We start from the raw sequence: 15,624 nt of genomic DNA, 5'->3' as shown, positions 1-15,624 counted from the left end.
TTCATCTGCCTTTATCACATAAAAGTAATAATGTGAGATGTTGCTACAGCAGTTTGCAACACATCATACACTACTGTTAGAAGCAAAACATCTTTAGCAACAAGCATTTGACTGCAAAATTGTTATTTTATAGAGCTTTGATTCAGTTTCTTTAAAATGAATTCAATGAGGTGTCCCATGTTTCATTATACTTATCTTCAGGATTCTACAGATTAGCTTATAGTATTTCAAAACCTATGCAATCTTCCATCACAAATTTCTTTTGAGAATATATTATATTCCAGCAGCTACTGAGAGACTTAAGATCCGTAGCTGCTGTTGCAATGAATGTTCTTTGCTAATATTGTAGCCAGAATTAATTATATTCAAATAAATAAGAAAAAGTTTTAAATAAGCTTAATGTTTCCTTCCTTCTGACCACAAAGTTAAAAAAAAAGGGAAATAGCTAAATCAGCCATAAAAATGATGATTAATAAAAATTGATATATATTCCTCTTGATTCTATGATTGAAAGTAACTTCAAAATTAAAGACTCCCTGCCCAGATTTTGATTTCTAAATATCTTTCCCCATGAAAAGGAATCAGAGCTTCTTGGCGGAACAGCTGATTTCAGGGTTAGGGCAGGAAGGTACAAGACAACCTGAAACATCTTATTGTGCCAGAAATAAGAAAGTGCTCAGAAAATAAAATGGGGGCAAGTCAATAGGAGCCAGCTTGGAGGGCCTCTCATTGGCCAAATCTGGGATAACTGGAGTATCAAAATAAAAACAGTAATGAATTATGATCCATTGAATAAAATAGTACTCCATTAGCCTATACTAATGAGAGAGAGAGAGAGGGAAACTGGGGAAAAGGAAAAGCTGTTCTCTTAAGAGAATGCCCACTGATAAATACAGAGGGAGTAATGGAGTTGAAAAATCACCATTTCACCAAACATCATAGAAAAGATTGGTTTGGGGAAACATTATCAATGGATTCTAAATCTAGGGGAGAAGGTTTTATGAGAAGCAGTATAATTTTATATCTTCAGAATATTTCTCTACAGATTATCTGTTAGGAGGGGGAAATATTAACTATACTGTGGAGAAACTAGACAACACTTTGATAAGTGACCATGTGCCTCCTGGTGTGATACCCTGAGAAGGACATAACATCACTTGAATCTAATCATGAGGAAACATCAACCAAACCCATATTGAGGAACATTCTATTAAATAACTGTCATAAAAGACAAAAAAAAAATGCTGAGGAACAAGTAGTTACATATTAAAAGGGATTAAAGAGACTTGGCACATAAGTTGATACATGATCTAAACTGCAGTTTATACCAGAGCATGGGAAATGCTGTAAAAGACTTGTTGGAACAATTGACATAGATTAGAAGAAAGTAACTCCCACATTTGATAACTATGTGATGGTTACATAAAGGTGATGAAATAAAATTTATATTTTGAAGCAGGACAAGAAAAAATTAAACATCAAATTCTTTCTATGTGTTTGTTTGGGCCTCCTCCCTCCCTAACGTGCAGGGTGCATCTACATTACACATTAACCAGAGCTCCTCAAAGATGGGAGTGCCTGCTCAACCGTAAAGATCAATTTTTTTTCTTTCTTCTGACACTACCAGTGTAACTTCTTAAAGAATAGTGTTCTTTCTCATCTCTGTAGGGGGTCATGGTGACTTGCTGCTCACTTTGTAGGTGCTTACCTGGACTATGTATCCTTGCTGAGTTTTGTGTAAAATATCAGTATGTCATTTTGATGTATGATCCTTTGTCTCGAAAGTGTGTATGTCTGTGCCTTAGACTTCTAAAAGGCAGAACAGTTCTCAGAGCTTTCTAAGACTCTGCTTCCCAGGTTATAATCCTTAGTTTGGTTCAAAGATATTCTTTTTTCTTCTTAACTTGATAGTTAATTGAATTTTTTTCAACAAGGAATGTCTTTTTTCATAGTAAATACACACTGGTGTATGAAGAGGTAAAGGGGCATGATGTTTGCAATCTTTTCTCAAGTGGTTCAGAAAAAATAAAATATCTAGAGAGAGAGAATGCAAATGCAGCAAAATGTTAGAAGTTGGTGAACCATGAATAAGTGATATGCAGGAGTTCTCTGCTCTGTTCTTACAATTTTTCTCTAAGTTTAAATTGTTTTTAAAAAGAAAAAAGTTAAGAACTCTCCAATTTCTCTCTTTCTTAGACTCCATTCCAAAATGGGCTAGAACACTTATCATGAACCTCTTTATTTATTTTATTTCTACTATTACTATTAGTCAGGTGGTAATTTTCTTTTGTAATTTTAGTTAATTATTTACTACCAATAAGAAAGAAAGCAGCTGACTTTATAAAAGGCAAAAAAAAAAAAAAAAATCCTAATCCCAGTTGCAGGAGCTTTCTTATATTTGCTACTAAAATTTGATTCTAGATGTTTTAAGAAATTGACTAATTGAGACAATTATTTAGATGAATCAAGGTTAAATAAGGGCGAAGAAAGTACACTTTATGTTTCCTTAAATTATTTTAGAAAATTAATCTTTCAGCTTTCTATAAGCATCATCAAAAGTCTCTAAAATAACTGGTAAGTCAGGGTTTTTTTTTCCTATTTTTTAGTTTTAGCTTGTCTCACAATTTTTAAACATTACTTTCTAACTACAGGAATATGCACGCCCTTCAATTCAAACAATTGTGAGTTAAAAAAAATAGGTCCTCTTTTCTACGCTAATGTTACCCATAAAGATAACCACTGTTAAGTTTTTGTATATCCTAGACTTTTTCCATGTTTGTATCAATGTGTCCATCTGTATGTGTGTACAATTTTTTAAAAAATGGGAATCATCCTGTATAATTTGTTTTTATTTCTTATGTAATAGGTGAGTCTTTTAAATTAATATTTAGTTAATCAAAGGTGTGCATATATAGTTTTTTATAAGTAGTCAAAAAGTAAAATAATTCAACTAGTAAAAATTGTTTCTAATCATTATGCAACATTCACATGGTTTAAAATTCAAAAAGTGCAAAGTGTATACTATGAAAAATCTCCCTACCTCTTGGGAAGTAATGGAAATGTTAGCTACCTTGATTGTGGTGGCAATTTCATTGGTGTATATATCTATAAAAATTCATCAAATTGTACATCTGAAATACGTGTAGTTTACTGTACAGGAATCATACCACAATAAAGGTGTTAAAAAAAAAAATCTCCCTTCCACCTCTGTCCCTGAGGCACCCAAATCTACTCTGAGTAACAAATGACATTAGTTTTTATACATCCTTCATGCATATACAAACACACACACACTTTGTTTTTTTTTTTTTTCCACACACACTTTGAATACCTTTTCTAACATTATATAAAGGTCTTCCTCAGTTTTATATGTAGCTATGTGGTATTCCATTGTATAAACATGCCTTTATTGAATCACTTGGTTTATTTAGTCAGACGTTTAGAATGTTTCTAATTTTTGCCCTTACAAATAATATGCTATGATAACCTTGAATATACATCATTTTGCCTATGTGTAGGTAATCTACAGAATAAATTCCTAGAAGTGGAGTTGTGGGTCAAAATTTTCACAGGTTAGGTTTTCCAGGAAGCAGATTCTATGATAGAAATTTAGAGTTCATTATGTTTATTAAGGAGCGCCCTTGGGTTCAACAGCTGCGGAAGGGAAAAGGAGGAAGTGGGATTGAGCAGGAGAAGCTGAGCTTTCAAGGTGACCAGCAGCCTCAGCCAACCCCACAGGGAAGGCATGGAGCTGAATGACCTATCAAAACTGGGCCACCTGGGGTGGAAATGGCCTTTGTACACTCTCCTACATCAGCCACTGGATGTGGGGTGCCCCAGGAAGGCACTGACCTTTGATGAGGCAACTCTTTGCAGCTGAGGCAAAATATGCAGGGCCTGACAGTTGAAGATGATCTGCTGACAGATCTTCCAGCAGCTGGGACAACAAGACCTTCCTTTAAGGGAGAATATCTGGGTGGCCCATCTCCATGTCCAACTTAGAAGGGTTGACTTTGATAGATTTTGCCAAATGGCTGTACCAATTTTTATTCCCACCAGGAATGTATGAAAATGCCTGTTTAGTCATATCCTCCCCAACATAGAGTGTTATCATACTTCTGGATCTTTGCCAATCTGATTAGGTGAAAAGTGACATCTTGATGTAGTTTTAACTTTCCTTTCTTTTATTTTGAGGGAAGTTAAACTTCTTTTTATAAGTTTAAGACCCATTTGTCCGTTTTCTTTTTTCTTTAAACTGTTTGTTCGTATCTTTTGCATGTTTTCCTACTCATTTTTTTTAAAGTAATGTATAGGAATTCTGAATGTTAAAGAAATTAGCCATACTCTCACCACATACTCTCCCAATATAACCATACAATAATATTTGGTTAAATTAACGTTTTGTGTTTCCATGGTTATGAGTGTAGAAATGTTATTCACAACTGAGTCATGTAAACTACTACAATTACCTTTACTTTCTTATATCATTTCTGTTTTTCCTATAGTTAGTACTTGACGCATTTCTTAACTTTGCTTAGTTTTCTATGTGTCCATCACTAATCATTCTTTCAGCCCTTCAACAGATACACCACTGTCGTCTATGCTACCAACGTCTCTTGCTTGAATTACTAGGATAATTGCTTCTTTATAAGGCAATCCAGTTGCCTCCTTATTATCTCCCTATTTCCACCCTTATCTGCCGATAGTCTGTTCTCACATAGCAGAATAGTGATCCTTCTAAAGTATGAGCCAGTCCTTTCACCCCTACAATGGATCTCCATTTCCCTCAGAGAAAAGCCAGTTATTACTGTGATCTACAGAGCCGTGCATGACACATCCCCCACCACGAACCTCTCTGACCTCATGTCCTACTGCTGCTCTGGCATCTTTCCTTCTCACATCTCTCCACCCCTACTGGCAGTTCTCTCTGCCTAGAAAGTTCTTCTGCCAGGTAGCCACATGACTAACTCCTTAATTCCAGTTCTTTCCAGCCCAATTCTCAGGTTTTAGCTGAAGTGTCAATAAGGTCTCTCCTCACCATCCTATTTTAAATTGTAATACACACTCTACCCCCTCTCCACATAGAGCAATTTTAATCCTCCTTACTTTGCTTTGTTTTTTTCATAACTTTTATTACCTTCTAATATAGAATTTACTGATTATGTTTATCATCTTATTCCTTCTGCTAGAATTAAAGCTCTATGAGAGTAATATTTGTGGCTCAAGGTAGTCACTCAATAAATATTGTTGTGAATGAATATTTTTATTAATATGTTCAAACTCATTAGAAAGGCTGTCATTTCCAATTTTTGTGCCTCTTGGAACCCCCATCTCTGTCTTTTGTTTTGTTGGTCTCCTGTACAGCTGTTATCCATGAACTTGCCTTCATTATCAATTTGAGAATTCCCTCCATCTCTCTCCTAAGATGGATTGCCTAGTACCTGGATCCTTTGTCTTCTTTCTTGCTTTTCTCCCTCTTTTTCAATGAGCATTTCCTTTTTTTTTTTTTTAAGTTTATTCTTTGTGGTGGTAACAAAGTTTTTGAGATTTTATATGTCTGAAATTGTCTTTAGTCTGGCTGTATGCTTGCTTAACTGATAGCATGACTAGGTGTAGAACTCTAGATTAGAAATAATTTTCCTTGAAGATTTTTGAGACATTATACCACTGTCTCCTAGCTTCCAGTATTGGTCTCAAGAAGTAAGATAAAATTTTAATTCTTGATCTGTTATGTTTTTCTCTGAAAGTTCTTAGCATCTTCACTTTTTTCCCCAGAGCATATGTGCCATTCTGTGGGCTTTTTTCTTATTTAATCTGCTGGCCACTCAGTAAGTTTTTTATCAGAGTACTGTGTGCTTTAGCTCTGTTAAATCTTCTTGATTTATTTCTTTGATAATTTCTTCCTCGTTGTTTTCTCTGTTCTCCCTAGAATTTCTTCAGATGTGGCATCTCTTCAAAAAACAGCAGATTGGTATCTAGATTGCTATTTATCAGACATAAATTGCACAATACTACAGAAAGAGAACTGAAAGAAACTACATAATCCAGGATTTAATAATACATAAAATCCCCATCAAGAGACAAACTTAGTAGGCCATCACTAAGAATAGCTGAGCTAAGTGTGTCTCTAGGGCCAAATAGGGAGTCATCTTCCCTTTTAAGGATCTCCAGATATCCTAAAACCTAGAACAATACCTAGCCCATTGTGGTAAATTGGTAAATATTAATTGAAGGAACAAATGTCCTTTGCAAGTATTTGCACTTAAATACATTCACTAGATAATAGAAAATAAAACACTGCATGTACACCCCAAGCAGCATTATCTGGAGAGTCCCTAATTTTTATCCCTTAAAACATTTAAAATAACAAACTCTAATATTTACATTTTTTGTCACGTTTATTTCTTTATCAACCTGGAGTCACAATTCACAGTCACTCCAGAGAAAAGGGAGCAGTTCTGTGATGATACAAAAGTATCATTTTTGATATTTCAACATTTCAATACCATTTTGATGTTTGATATTGATTGTCAACAATGTAGTATAGATAAAGTTTTTTTTTGTTAAGGGCTGGATATTTTCTGAGGTCAGGGGTTAAAAGTAAGTCAAGAAAGTATGATACTGCTCCTTCTTTCCCCAAATCAAACTTCCTTTCATTGTTCTTGATGGGTATCATATGATTTTATCCAAAGCCACGTAACTTTGACTTTATTTTTTCTGGTAGGAAATCGAAAGAAAACATTCAAGGGATCCACAGCTTTCCCAGCATGGTGCAGAACAGTATTCAAGATGCAAGGTAGGTAAATTAGGCCCAGTATCAGTTGGCTTTGAGGATGCCTAGGGTTTCTTATTTCCATTTATGTCTGCTTTGCACTATAAAAAAAAAAAGCAAACTAAAGCTATAGTATTACTGCTGGTAGGAGAAAAAATATTAATAAACCATGAACTATGATTGACCTCTTCCTCCTTTTACTTCCTGATTCTACTTCTGCTGATATGATTTACTTAATATCTCACAGCCACTCTTAAAAGCTAAGAACAAGTGAAAAAGTAGAATTTGAATTCTGAATTGCTTTTACTATAACATTTATGAAGAGTTTTGGAAGGAAATTTCTGTTATACATAATCACACCTTCTCAAAACTAGAGAATAGTACTTACATAGTGGATAGGTGCACCTTCTAAGACCAAAAACCCAAGAGATGTTCTGATCACTAATTAAGAGCTTAGAACCATTCAACTATTTACATGTAAATTTTCATTACTATTATTTTAAAGTTAAAGTAATTCTAATCTTAAGCCATCTATTGATCTATATACTTTTCCAAGAAATTGTTTGTGCTTGCTATAAACAGTTGTGTGTAAACCAAGAGGGCTAAACTCTTACGTAAAGTATGTCAATTTGAATCCATGGAGAAGCAGACACCAAGATGAAATTTGATGAAAGACAAAGGGGAAAGGGGAAGGAGTATATAGGGAGACTGATGCAGGTCTAACACTTGTGACAGGAGAGAGGGAAGGAAGGATTGTGTGGATTGTGTGGGAAGAGCCTCAGACCCAGAACAGTTCTGAGAAAATCTCACCCAGGCCAGTGGGAAATCCCTGAGCTGAAGTTGCCAGTTAAAGGAATCCTGCTCTGTATAGGAATGGACTGGTTCTTACACCTGCTGTGCTCAGTCATTGACTGTGAATAGCCTAGGGGAAGCATGGCCTGACCCAAAAGCTTTAGACCCAAAAGTGTGTTAGCTGTCAATCAGCTATGCTCCCTGCAGCAGAATCTCTTAAAGGGAAATCTGAGTTGGGCACCTCCATGACTACCACAGTCCACCTCTTGTTCTGCACAAATCCATTTCTTCATGTATGTTCGGGAAGTAGATTTGCTATGGTTCCTGTGGGCTTCTTTTCTTAAGAGGAAACTTAGAAGAGGAAGATTAGTGAGACAAGCAATGGTCTCCCATAACTGCAGTTAGTCTCAGACCACAACTAGGATACATCATTTCACTCTTTCAGTATCCATTCTAAGTTTCTCTGATCCTCAGCTATTACCTCCACAGTTCATCAGCACAAATTAGCTAAGCCTAGCATATTCAGTTGAGTATATATCCCAGTTTTAGAAACATACTTTCTGGTAATACGTTCATGAGGTGGACAAATGTGAAAAGTTCTTTCAAGAACTAATCAAGGAACCCATCTTACATGGGATCTGTTTAAAAATTTGGATCATGCCACCTTAATTTGTAGATAATTGTGGTATTGATGTTTGTGAGCAAAATAAAGTAAATAGTGAATATGGGGACTATTTTGTTAATTAGATCCCAAGAGGCAACTGTATTTTATTAGAAACACTTATTGACTGATTACTATGTACTTACTCTTTTTCTACTGTTCTAATATTATGTAATATATTTTACTATTAGAAAGTTAAATTTGCTCTACACAAGTAGATTGTATTGGGTAGAAGGGAAACAAATGACATGTCATACCTTTGTAGACGGGTTATACCCTTTTATATTTTTATTATTAATTCTCTTTATTATTCTGTGTATTTAAATTAGTGAATTCCCTCAGACCACTTTCTTTAATTCTCTAGGTCTCAGTTCCTTCAGCTATAAACTATTATGGTATTTGTCACTACGTCATGCAAATTAATTAGGAATAGTATTTATTATAACTAAATTTAAAAAAAAAATCTTTGAGGACTAATTATTAATACCAGTTAAGTGCCTGGAAATTTTTGGCTCAAACAAATACACTATAATTGTTTCTTTTAAAGCAACTTAATGATTAGCCTTTCAACATGTTTTAGAGCAGTCTGCATAAGTGGCAGAAATTATTTAGAGGAAGATAAAAGCCACAGCTTTTGACTAGCAGTATAAAATATTTTCTTTGTACTTTTGTGCAAATAATTTAAAAGTTAAAAGTAACTGGAATTTCTCACACATATCACATAGGTATATTAGAATCATTAACATTTATAACCATTAAAATCTATGCAAGGTAAATTGTACAGTAACCAAATAGCTGAAAAGGGAAGTTCTTTATAGGAGAATTCTAGCTAACAATTACAGATGAAATCACAGAATTTTAAAAACCCACAATTTTGCAACTCCTAATGAAATAATGGACCTAGGCAATGATTACCAACAGATACTAAAACCATTAAGAGGAAGATTGAATGGAGAACTTTACTGTGGATCCATCTACCTGAAAATACTTGAACCTACTGGTCAAAATTAACATGATTAAAAGTGAGACAGCCTTGATATCCTGGTTGGGATCCCGGAATAGAAAAAAGACAATTACTAAAACCTAAGGAAATCTGAATGTTACCAAAACTTGAATGTACTTGCCCACCGCACAGCAAGGCCAATCTGTTGACACTAGGCTGTGGTGAAAGAAAGTATAACTTTCTTTATATGCAGGGTGTAAAGCAAGGAAGACAGGCAGCTAATGCTCAAAAGACCCAAACTCCCTGATGGCTTTCAGGGAAGAGTTTTTAAAGGCAACATTTGAGGTGAGGGTTGCTGCTTATGGACTTTCTTCTGATTGGTTGGTGGTGAGGTAACAGGGTGAAGTTTTGGGAATCTTAATCATCAAATTTCTGGTACCAACCAGTCTGGGGTCTACTTATTTGTGGTCAGCATGTAGTCACCATCTTCCACTTGGGCCAGGGTCATAGTTTCTGCAGAACAATTCAAAGATATGAGTTAGATTGTTATGTATATCCCATGAAGAGGAACTAGGACTTTGTTTTATCACTGAACTACTGTTCAAGCTATGTTGCTTAACTGCTCTTCCTTTGTTTCTGCATTCCATAACTCCTCTAATTAGTAACTACTTGAGTCTACTCTTTGGAACTCAGGGAAAGTTTAAGAAAGTAAAACCTTTTTCTATAAACAAGAAATGGGGACACAGAAGGGCTTTTGTACCTGGGAGGGCCCCACAGGGTCCCGCTCAGTTACATGAATAAACGATGAACTTTAGTTTATAATAAGGTATCAATATTAGTTCATTAATTGCAGCAATATATCATATTAATGCAAGATGTAAGTAATGGGGAAACTGCAGGAGTGAAGGTAGGGTAAATCCAGAAACTCTACTATATGCTCAGTTTTTCTGTAAATCTAAAACTGTTCTAAAAAATTAAAGCATATTGATTCAAAAAATTGGACAATCAGATATTATGTTTCTCCTGCTGTAATGAAATAGGAAGTACATAGAACCACCTACGAAGTGTCCTTGCCAAAAGGACTGAACTGGAATCTAGTCAGGCATTTAGGTCAAATTACTAGCTTACAGGAAATGTGTTGGATAGATTGTGGGGCCAACTGGCATCCTTCGAAGTTCAGCAACCCCCATTCCTGGGCTCTCAGATGTCTGCCTGCGATCCTTCAAAAGATAAAGTACATTCTTTACTAGGCATGTTTGCCCTAACAGATTAATAGCCCTAAGTGATGCCTAATTTCACAACAGCTCTGGTTGGTTTGTTTCAGCCCACATCTCTACCTTATCAGAGTCATAAGTCCCACTGCCCCTTCACAGACCCTAAACTTCTTACCTCACCTACAACCAATCAGAGACTTGTGCATAAGCCGATTAGGTGCCTTGTGACCCCTTGGGACCTTATGTAACCCTCCCTAATAAAAGACCTCAGTAACAGACCCTCGGTGCTCACACAGGCATCTCTCATCTGTGTGGCCTGCTGTTGTCTATGGCAGAGCACCTGATAAACTCCTTTTCTATTTTCATCCTTTGTCTTTGGTAAATTCTTTTACCACCAGTGCAACAGCCCACTTAACCCCACAACATAGATGACTATGTTAAACAATACCACAAGAATGCAATCAATCTAGAATGTGGAATTTTTACAAAAGACCCTGTTTCTTAAATAAATAAATGGCAAAAAAATTGGGAGAGGAGGAGGTGTAATAGACTAAAGACTTAAGAGATGTGTCAACCAAATACAATGTGTTGCCTTTATTTGAATTCTGATTCAAAGAAATCAACTATGAAAAGGTACCTGGGGAAATTTCAAAATGGATGAGAGATTAAATAATGTTAGGGAATTATTGTTAATTTTTTAGGTGTGATAATAACATTGTGATTGTTTTCTTAAGTTTTTATCTGAGAGATACATATCTGAAATATTTCAGTTTAATGTGAAAAAAGGAAAAATTTTAATATTTTTTCCATATGGAAAAGGATAAAGTTAGGTCCCTACCTCACAGTATACACAAAAATAAATCCCAATTAAGACCTAAAAGTAAAAACTTGTACCTTGCAAAAGTTCTTATAAACCACCTGAAGAGAGAAGCAATTTCTATGCAGATATCCTATAAAAACTGAGCACATGTGTATTGCAGCATTTTTTATAATAGCAAAAATTGGAAAAAACTGATATCCACTAGAAGAATGCAATCAAAGTGATTTATGTATATAATAGCAATCTATACAGTGTAAATATAACAACAAAGATAAATCTCTAAAATATGATGTGTCAAAAAAAGTAAATTTCAAAAGGTAATATAAAATATTATGCCAGTTATTTAAAGTTTTAAACACACAAAAAGTACTGTGTTGTTCATGGATACACATAAGGCAGAAATATAAAAACAAACATGGAAAGAATACATACCACCTTGAAGATAGTCATTATCATGAGAAAAAAGAGGAAGAGAAAGAGATGAAATGGCAGGGCTTTAACTTATCTAGTGCTTTTTGCTTATTTTTTTAAATGAAGCAAATAAAGTAAAATTTGCATGTGAATACTATTTTTTGTATGTTTGATATATTTCACAACGTAACAAAATAATGAGATGCTTGAAGTAAAAAAATGAAATAATACATAGTCAAATATTTTGCTATAAATCTGATTGACATACTTATCCAGATGACCCTGAAATGTGATCCAAAATTACAAATTATCTAGAATAATTCTCCTGGAATGGGGTCCGCTGCCCCAATTTTTTTTTCCAGGTTGGCTTCTCAATTCAAATGACTTTGTATTAATGGGGATGGGCCCAGTATTAGTATCTATCATTATATATCATTATGCATTCCTCTCTCAATTCAACAGAAAATACTAAATGCTCACTGGGTGCAAAATACTGAGCTAGTAGGGTTCCAGCCTTTCAAAACCTAATTTCTTTCTAAGCTAAATAATAGTAATCAGTAAATCAGTATCAACTACAGATGGTGAGCTAAACGGGTGTGAATCTCACTCAGCAAGCTTGGATGCACAAGATAGAATACATTAGTTTTTAAAAATAAAGTCAGAGCTCCATTTGAAATCTGACAGGAAATTTAGTCTTATTTTCTGGTGCCCCTTTCATATTTCCTCAGTAGCTGCCTAGATAATAATTTACCCTTTATTGACTGCCCTCATTTGATTTACTTCCCCATTCCCCCAACCTGATTTACTTCCTCATTCCCCTACCCTCCAAAATAAACTACTTGTATTTGAATCTTCTTGTTGGGTGTGCTTATAGGGGAACCCAGACAAAAGCAGTTAAGCAACAGGGCATCCTCACCTCAACTGAATCTCTTAGTTCATAAATATAAGAGTTGTGTAATCATGATGGACTCAACTACCATATTTTTTAGCATAGTAAGCATCTTAAATTCCTTCCATACAGCTGTTTACTCTAAAATAAGAATGCTTTAACCTCCTTTACAAGTAATTAATTGTACTGAAATTTTAATGACATGTTTTCAAGAGTGCACATAGTATAAATACATAACAGAACACACACCAACAAGATGTTACAGTAATGACTCATGGGTCATAGATAGTCATGGAGTGCTTTATGGGTGTGTCATACTTCACTAGGTTTAAGCTTCCGTTTAGACCCTTGAGACATATATTTACTGGGCAGCCACAGTGCTAGTCAGAATATATCAGAAGGAATTTTCATAAAAATAAGAGAAATAATAAACATTAGACGCTCCAGGCACCTTACATGTTAAAGGGTTCTCCTCCCAATCCAACAAGTGGTGTGGCTCCCTGCACCATCCTTTTTTTTTCCAGGATGGCTTCTCAGTTCAAATGACTTTGGATTCATAGGGATGGGCCCAGTATTAGTATTGTTATAGTTCATTATACATTCCTCTCTTAATTCAATAGAAAATTACTAAATGCAAACTACTGTGCCAAGGTTCCAGCCTCTTCAAAATTTAATTTCTTTCTAAGCTAAAGCATTTAGTCAGAAATACTAACTATATTCAGATTGTGACTCCAATTATTGTTTGTCCTATTTCTCCATGAGCACATTCAATATTTCTATTCTAAGGGACTATTAATTCTTGACCAGGGGCTAGCAAATCATCTTTTTCTTTACCTCTGCTTACCATCATTATGCCCTAGGTAGGAACAGCCCACTTACTTTAGTTTCTCAATGAGGAGTAATGAACACAAGTCCACAACCTAGATAAGGCTTTATTCTGAGTAGCAATTAAAGTACAGCCATCCCTTGGGAAACTGCTTCCTGTCTCCTGAATTAGTTTAGGGCTGGGAAATTGAAGCTCAAAATACTTACTGTAGCTAAGTCACATTAAAAAAAAAAAACAGTACTTTGCTGTGTTTTAATTTTTTAATTATGAAAGTGATATATGCACATGACCATAAAAAGTTAAGCCATGTTGTAAGGTATAAAATAAAAATAAAGACATTTCCATTTCTTGATTTATCAACTTTCAGCAATATCTACTGATTGCTAATTAGGAAAGATACAAAATTTACCACTCTTAAATTACTTCTCACTTTTCCTTATCTTCTCTCCTTTCAGTTTTTTTTCCCTAGTAGTTGCCTTTATAACTTTAAATTGTATACTTGGGTCTTTCTTTCTTAATCTTTCAATTTTAGTTTGATAAATTTTAAATTTCATCAGGCTAAAGTATTGTAGGATTGCTATCAATTTCTAGAACAAGACAGGTGCATTATCTGTGCATTTAAAATATAGCCAATAATTCTGTGGAGTTGAAAACTATTAGCATTCTTCAGTTATTGAAGCATTTAGTATCAAACTAATAAAAAATTAGCAATAGGTTTATAGAATTTCTAGATTTTGAGAAAACTTAATATTTTACAAGCCTTATTATAAATTCAGACTATAAAATATGAAATTTCATTTATATGAAAATGAATTTAAAAATATTTACCTAAGTCTTTATGACTTTTTAAAATATGTCTTTAACAATTCACTTTTATTAGAGAAGGATCTAGAATTATTGTAATCCAGCTAGGTTAAATTCTTCTTTATAAATAAATAGTTCTAATTATATTTTTCAAAATAAGGACTTACAGTAATAATATCAACAACTTTAATTATGAATAGTACATAGTACAGCTTATCCCATATCAGGGTGCATTTGCAAGCTCTTTGTCATGTGATAACCATAAAAAGCACCAATTTAGATCCTATGAGATAACATCTAATTTAAGAAGGAGCAATAGAAATAGAAGTGATTATCTAAGAAGAATCCCCAACCACTTCTTGTTCTTTTATCTACAGGAAAAAAAAATGCTCTTGCAGGAGAGTTAGGGGAAGATTAACCCAAAAGAAAATGAAAACCCTGAACTTTTTTACACAGATAAAAATGCAAAGTAGATGTATATGTGCTATCAATTATTATACCTTTGCAATAGGTCAAAAAACTGTTTTAAGTAAGATTAGATAAAAAGAGAAAAGACAAAGTGGGAAATGATCCTGTGGCAATGTTTATATACTGTTTAAATCAGAAACAATATTCTAGAAAAAAAATACTTTTAACTGGCATGGAGTACTTTATAGAACAAATTCTTATTTTGCTCAGAATTGTATTTAGGATGAAGGAGAATAATAATTATATCCACCTCAAATTTTGCAAAATGTTTACAGTCCTAATACTATATCCTGAACATTTCAGATCTCCTTTGTTTCCCTGTAAAAGCAGTGAAAACATCAAAATGCCACCAACTGTCAGTTTTCTAAAAATAAAGTTTGGTTTTTTTCTCTTGCAAAGATTTTACGTATTGGTTTTAAGTAGAGGCTAAAGTACCCACCTGAATCCTGTCAAGAATATTGGTAGGCAGTGTGCCAAGGGGAAAGGCACTCACTCTAAGCTGGCATTTGAAGCAGAGCTAGGTTATTCTCTCAGCAAGTTTTTTAACCTCTCCAAGCCTTAGTTTCCTCATCTGATGGTGAGGATGATATTATCTACCATCTAACTTCCCAGAGGAGTCTTGAGAATCAGAATGAAATCATGTATCTGAAAATACATTGTCATCTATAAGACACTATAGAAGTACTTATTATTACTTCAGTAAATATTCATGGGTAACTTAATATAAGAATAACATATTGAGTAATATGAAACCAGAGGAAAAGAAATGGATCTTGACCTCAAGAAGAGTCACCCAGCAACAATAACAAACAGAAGGAGGGAGAAGGGAAGAGCAGGAGAAAGGATGAGGGAAGAGGAGGTAGAGGATGAAGGAGTCATTGACCAATATATTTTATCATTTTGCTCAGAGCCATATTTGATAGCATCTTTTGGTTTGCAATACAGGGGTCCTCAAAGAGGCCTAGAAAAATAAAATGGGTTGTTCCCTAACTTCTCAATGTTCTTTCCCTACTTTTATAGGGAT

General features: G+C 34.5%; 1 protein-coding gene across 1 annotated transcript in view; it reads left to right on the top strand.

Moving 5' to 3' along the window:
* Positions 1-6,746: 6,746 nt before the first annotated feature.
* MCU (mitochondrial calcium uniporter) overlaps positions 6,747-15,624 on the top strand; it is a 199,191-nt gene continuing 190,313 nt past the window's right edge. The window contains exon 1 of the mRNA XM_064488075.1: positions 6,747-6,796. The gene's annotated coding sequence lies outside the window, so the exon portion shown is untranslated. The remainder of the gene's footprint in view (positions 6,797-15,624) is intronic.

Source organism: Camelus dromedarius, chromosome 8 (genome assembly GCF_036321535.1).
Source record: "Camelus dromedarius isolate mCamDro1 chromosome 8, mCamDro1.pat, whole genome shotgun sequence".
NCBI lineage: Eukaryota > Metazoa > Chordata > Mammalia > Artiodactyla > Camelidae > Camelus > Camelus dromedarius.
This window is presented reverse-complemented; position numbering and strand designations above follow the sequence as displayed.